This window comes from Ceratotherium simum, chromosome X, assembly GCF_057802395.1.
Source record: "Ceratotherium simum simum isolate JZ-2026a chromosome X, ASM5780239v1, whole genome shotgun sequence".
Taxonomy (NCBI): Eukaryota; Metazoa; Chordata; class Mammalia; order Perissodactyla; family Rhinocerotidae; genus Ceratotherium; species Ceratotherium simum.
This window is the reverse complement of record NC_141940.1, coordinates 82034890-82041836: the sequence shown is the minus strand read 5'-3', so window position 1 is coordinate 82041836 and position 6947 is coordinate 82034890.

The following is a 6947-nucleotide window of genomic DNA, read 5'->3' as shown; positions in this document are numbered from 1 at the left end:
GTCACTAGGGTAACTGATTGACAGTATATGGGAAATCTCTGTATTATTTCCTACAACTGTTTGTGAAATTGTAGCTTTGTGTATTTTGCAAAATTTGAGGTGTTTTCAGTTTTTATTTCTTCAAATACTCATTCAGCCTCACTCTCTTTCTTTTCTTCCTCTGTGACTCTGACGATATGAACATTGGACCTTTTGTTATTGTTAGGCAGGTCCTTGAACTCTCTTCATGTTTTTTTCATTATTTTCTCACTGGTATTCAGATGGTTATATTCTATTGATCTGTTCTCAAGTTCATTTATTCTATCCTCTGTTATCTCCACTATACCACTGAACCTATCCTGTGAGGTTTTTTATTTTATTTTTCAGTTATATAATTTACATTTGCTTCATTTTTTATAACTTCTATGTCTTTGCTGAGATTTCCATTTTCTCCATTTGTTTCAAGAGAATTAATAATTGCTCATTGAAGCATTTTTATGATTGCTGCTTTAAAATTTTTGTCAGATAATTCCAATATTTGATTCATCTAATTGTTTCTGTCACTTGATTGTCTTTTCTCATTCAAGCTGTAATTTTCTTTGTTTTGGGTATGATGGGTGATTTCAATGGTATTCTGGATATTTTGGCTGTTATGTTAGGAGTTTCTGAGTCTTATTTAAATGTTTTATTTGAGCAGGCAATCATTTTGTTTAGGTTTAACATGCAGTTCTTGGCATACTTTGTAGAGTGAGTTTTGAATAACAATTTAATAAGAACCTTTGGGCTGCTATTTTTGTCTTCTTGGTGTATCTGGTACCATTAGGGTTCCTACTAATCCCTCCTTGTATTTCTCGAGATAATGGAATGAGCTTCCCCAGTCTGGGCTGCCTTTTGCCTGTAGGTTTATGAAGGGCATCTCAGACTTATGGAACAATGATTCCATGCAGGCTGGGCCTAGCCACTTATTCTGTGGGAATGACCTCTGCTAGGGCTGCCTGGCCAGATGTCTCTATGTGGGGGAGGGGAGTCTCAGGTTTTGTGGAGGCAGAGAGAGCACTTCATGGGTAAGCTGCTTGTTGTGGAAGAATTCTCCTTACTGTTACAGTAAGGTCCCTGGGTGTCTCTAGGTAGGAAAAGTGGTTCTTTGGCCCATGGGGGCAAAGAGCTTTTCCCAGGTGGGTGTTTGTTATGTTGGATTCTCCTGTCCTGGTAGCACCCAGTATCTTTAGGTGGGGGAAGGAATTCTCAGGCCCAATGGGGACAGAGAGTGCTATTCACTTGTTGTATTGGGATATCCTCTTGCTGGTACCTTCAGGCCACCCAGTGTGTCTGGGTGGGGGAAGGACTCAAGTTTATTTTTATAATTTTATATTATTTTTCTTTACCTACATATTTTTTAATTATATATTTGATCCTTCAGGGACTTTAGTTAGTGTTAGAAATTAGGTAATAATCTATTTTACAAATTTACAGATGCCTGTTCTTGAACATCACCATTTATTGAATACTTCTTTTCTCCATTAATCCAAACTGGCCAAGTATATTGTAAGTAAAATGTCAATAAATATTAAGTAGTATTTCTGGATGATGTCTTTCTTTTTTCAGTAATCTGGCTGTATATTTATGTTGCTGGTCCAAACTATTTAAAATACCATAGTTTTGTAACGTATGCTCATGTATATAATGATAACCACCTGCCTCACCCTGTTACTCTATGTTTTCAAGGTTTTCCTTTCTCATCTCTGTACTTCCTCAGTAAGGAACTGATGATAGCCTTTAACCACTCTGTGGTGGTTTTTGATCCTGAATACGACCCTCTGTTGGCTCCAAGATGTACTTGTATGACATCTTCTAACATGGATGTTGGCAAGGACTTCCTCCTTGACCAAACTTTAGTCAGGCTCTTCTAAGACTTCTTTTCAACTAGGCCTCATTCTTGGCCCCGTTTCTTGGCCTGTTGAGCCCAGTTTTAGCAAAAATTCTGCTAAGCTGGTTTATTGAGACTCTCCTCACCCTTGATATCTAATAAAGTTCCTCAGTAATTTTCCATCCATCCCCTCACACTACACATTGGCTATAAATCCCCACTTGTCTCTGTTGTTGTGTTTGGAGTTGAGCTCAACTTCTCCCCCTACTGAAATAGTCATGACTCTTCTTCCTTGCTGTTTTTAACAAGTGTCAGAAAAATTCTTCTTCTACAATGTCAACATCTCACTTCAGAGAACTATTCCTTAACCATAGGTGACTTGGACTTAGTCTTTGTTTCTTAGGTTCAGAAACAGCTCTATGTTGCTTAAGCTCTTGTTTGCAGCCTTGTTTCTGTTTTCTATCAGGTTACAGCTCTTTCTGGGAGGGATCAGATTTATCTTTTGAAAAGAAGGAATAGGAGGGAAGATTTAATTGACATAGTAAAAACAATCACTTTCTGCATGAAGTCTGTACTGAAAATACATCACTGTTGCAAAGAAGCACAGATGTCATGAACAGTCCTATGGTCCAGACTGGTCCACACCAGTCCATGACATTTTCAGATCCTTATTATGTGTGCCATTTTTGTCAATGAAAAATATTATCCTTGATTTTACTTAATGAAAACTGTGAATACAAATCCTGTTGAGTGTTTTTTTAACTAAATATAGTCTTATCACTGTTTTATTCTCTAAGCCTTGTAATTAATAAATTTTAAAATTTCTCCTAAATACTGAACTATAGACACTATTGAGTAAACCAATAAATTATGACTCTAAAACAATATTTTTATTTGAAATAAATCCATTTTTTCCTGAGTTTTAAGTAAAATTAACTCGATAAAGAGGCTCTAAATTTTGAACTTCAAGGAGAATTGTACCTGATTATGTTAAACCTATTTTATATTTTCTGACTCCTAGTATTTAAAAATGTAGAATATCAAAGGTACTTTATGAATTAAGCATAGCAGTAGAGTAGTAGCAGTCAACAGACATAGAAGAGATATTAAAACAATATATTGCACTCTACCAATGCAAATTGAATTTGGATTATTCTAATGCTTAATTGTTTCCAGATATGTCTGTTTTTGAAGATTTTATTAACTGATTAAGACCAGCAATTTATCATGCAGAATACTACAATGAAGGAATCAATGCAACCTTCAAATAACCCTAATTTATAAATAAGAGGTATAATCTTACTTCTTAGGACACTTTTTCAAATGCAGTCAGTAACCTAGTGCTTTATTTTCGCTAAAGCATCACCCTCCTCACACACCTCCCCCAACTCAGTTCATTCCTCAATCTCAGTTCTCCACCCTCAGTCATCTTTATTCTGTCTTCCTGTCAGTGCTGAAACAGCTTGAAATGGATAGGGATGTGGGCCTTTAGGGACTGATGGTCAGGGCAGAGAGTTTATAGAAAGGATTTTAATTAAAGTCACGGCCAAGCAACCCTGGTCATTGCACTGTTTGTGATAATGTGATGCAGAGTCAGAGAATCATGAAACAATACAGCAATGAAGATCTCTAACGGTTGCTGGAGGTTGGAAGTTAGCAATAAGCAAAAGGCAAGGCAAGTACAGCTCTCAGCATCAAGAACCAGAAATGAAAAAGAGATGAGGTAGTAAAGTAGCATTCAGCAGAGGAATATGTCATCATCAAGGAGATTTAACCACTGTAGGAGTTTTCAGAAGATTCAAGCTTCTTGTCAGTTATATGATTATTGTGTGTCAGTGACTAATCACCACATGAATGCCTAGAACTGGGATTGGGAACCAGAATTAGACTGAGGTCTGAAGTTAATGGATAAGAGAGTAGCAGTAGCTCCTGATAGTTCAATTCCAATATTTCCACAACAAACTCATCTTTTCAAAAACTTCACCTTCCAGTTCTGTCTGGTTACCTCCATACCTCTCTGTAGTCATGATCAGTCACTCTGATCATCTGCATAACTAATTTCTTTGGCTGCCCCAGTGTCATTTAAAATGTGACATGCCACAAACTGAATCTACCTTGCCCTTTCTAAATAAACTTCCTTCTCTTCAATAGTTCTCTTGAAACTGGGATCCATTTTCAACACAAACTTCTTAAACAGTTCTTATATCAATTAAGTCACCAAGTGAAGTCTTGCCAACATCAAAACTTCAAATCCTACTTCATATCCCTCTCTTTTTGTTAATTTCCATTGTCCCCTTCAAGGCTGTTGTGGCCTTATTAGAGGTTTTCAAATTCCAGTCTGAGGTCATGCTACCCTTGGAAGCTTTGCAGAAAATTCAGATTCTTAGGCCCCAACCCTGAACCTGACTCACAATTCCCAGGGAATAGGACCAAGAAATATATACTCTAAACCCCCTGGTTAATTCCAATGATCAGTCAGTCTTGCAATTACTGATCTCAATATCTGCTGATATTTACTATAAGGTGCAATTTCATGGTGGATAGAACTAGGAAAGAGGCAATTAGGATGGAAAGGACTAGATAGAAGTATTTTTGGAGGAGAGGAAGATGAAGGAGCAAGGCGTGATGATCAGATTCCTGCTTTGATCAATTGGGTATATGATACCCAGATATCAACTGGGTACCATTCACTGAGACAGAAAATATAGGGAGAGTATAAGGGGTAGATATGTGGTATGAAATGATATTTTCACTTTTTGGATTTGAGTTTGAGATGCCTATGGCACCAATTAGTAGCCCCAATGCATGAAACAGGAAACATTGACATTGACAGGAATGGGACTTAGTCTAATGTCAAATAATTTTGAAGAGTTGAAAATGTAATACTAACACCAGTCATTTTATTAAAAGAGGAGTAAGTAGATAATGGTAAACATAACATTTGATTATAGCGGCGCCTAGAAGAAAAATATCTTAAGGCAGTCCTAATGTCTTTCTTGACTTATTCATTTATTTATTCAATAAGCATTTATCAAAATTCCCTCTCTTATTCCCTCAACAAATTTTGAAAGATTACTCATATAGTGTTTTCAGAATATACTTTGGAGAGCAAAAGTAGAAGCATGTGGTCAGTTCAAGGCAATTTATCATAATCCAGATAAGAGAGAAACGGCTCAGAGCAGTGGAGGTGGTAAAGGTGGTCAAATATTGGTTATAATTTCAATGTAGAAGTAATAGGATTTTCTGATGGATCATATGTGAAAGACCAAGATCAGAGACAAGTGAAAGATGACTTCAAGGTTTTGGACCTTCATTTCTTGAAGTTTTGAGTTTTCATCAATTGAGATGGGGAAAGTCGAAGGTGGAGCAAGTTTGGGGGAAGAGGAGATTAGGTATTATGTTTAAAAAATGTTGAATTCAAGATGTTTAATAGACATCCAGATGACAATGTTAAGTAGGAAGTTAGATATATAAGATTGGGTTTCAAGGGATATATCTAGGTCTAGATATGAATTTGAAAGTCTTTTGCTGTGATTTAAAGCCATAAGACTGAATGTGGTCACCAAGTGAGTGTACAATAGTAAGGAAAAAGAGTCAAGGACAGAGCCCTGAAGCCATCTAACATTAAAGTTAATGCTGATGAGGAGGAAACAACAAAGGAAACAACAAAGGAGATAAGAGGTCAGGTGCCATTTATGATGAAGAGTAATAGGCCATAAAAATTATGATTTGTTAAAGCTTAACATTCCCCTATTTAAAGTAAACATATATATTCTTAATTTTAAATGATCTGTTAAGGCATTGGTTTCTGAAATGTATTGTATAACCTTTTTAATAATTTTGAATTTCTATATATTTTGGGAGAAATATTCAGAATTTTCTGGAGCCTGTGTATTAGGGACAGGGCATTTTATGAGTATAGCATGTCTGTAAAGCCTAAGAAATATTTTCAGAATAATTACCTATATACAAACTTGAAATAAGCATACAAAGAGGATGAAATGTTCTTTAATCGATAAGTCAATTTGATGGCAATAATGCATTTTTGAAATTTAGAAATAAGATCAAGTTATAGCTAACAGAGAAAGGCAGAAAAGTCACTTTTTTTGAAGTAGTCCGTCTGTAAAAATTATCTTAATCAGATGCTGCATACATATACACTGTGAACATTTGCATGTATGTTAGAGTGTTTGTTTACAACATTATCCAACATGTAATAGAATTATCAATTTAAATAAGAAAACATCCTTGTCAGAAGCAAATGGTGGTATGATGGACTGTATCTGGTGCCATATTTTTCTTTTATTTTCATGAGATAATTTTCAGTCTTGAAAAAACTGATAAGTATACAAATTACTTTATGAAGTTATTTAGTTAGGAGTTAAGAAAAAATCATGGTATTGGTCATGAATCTAAAAATAGCATAGGGAATTGGAAAGGAAGTAATATCTGTATTAAATTTTAAAAAAGTTCACTCTGTGCTGATGAGTTTGAAAGGGACAGAGGTCTATTCAAAAACTGAACTTTCTGATGGGATAAAATAAATCTTCAAACTCAGGGGTGGAACATGTATCCCTGAAAATGAAATTGTGTTCTGAATTTTCCTTAAGAAGAGAGAAATTCTCCTTATGATTTGGGTTGTCTAAAAGAGAATGCACACCCCATGAGCTGGCTGGAAAGTCTAGAAGGAGAAGAAATTTAATCTTGTATTGGTTCTGTCCATCCACTATAGTGGGCTTCTGAGATGTTGTTTGACACTACTAATGATCAATCTGCTTTCTAGTATATTAATTATATTATATAATATATTATAAAAGTATTATAAATTACTTTGCATGTTCTAGAATTTTATATAAATGGAATCATATAGAATACTCTTTTTTCATGGCCTCTTTCATTCAGAATAATGATTTTGAGATTTATCCCTGTTGTTGCATATACCAATAGTTTATTCCTTAAAATAATGGAAAGGTATAGTGAAGTAAACTAAAGTAGAAGGAACTAATAAAAAATATAAAATAAATAAAATTTAAAACATAAAACAGTAGAATTAATAATCTTATTAATAATAATGAGCCAATTTGAAATGTAAATGTGATTC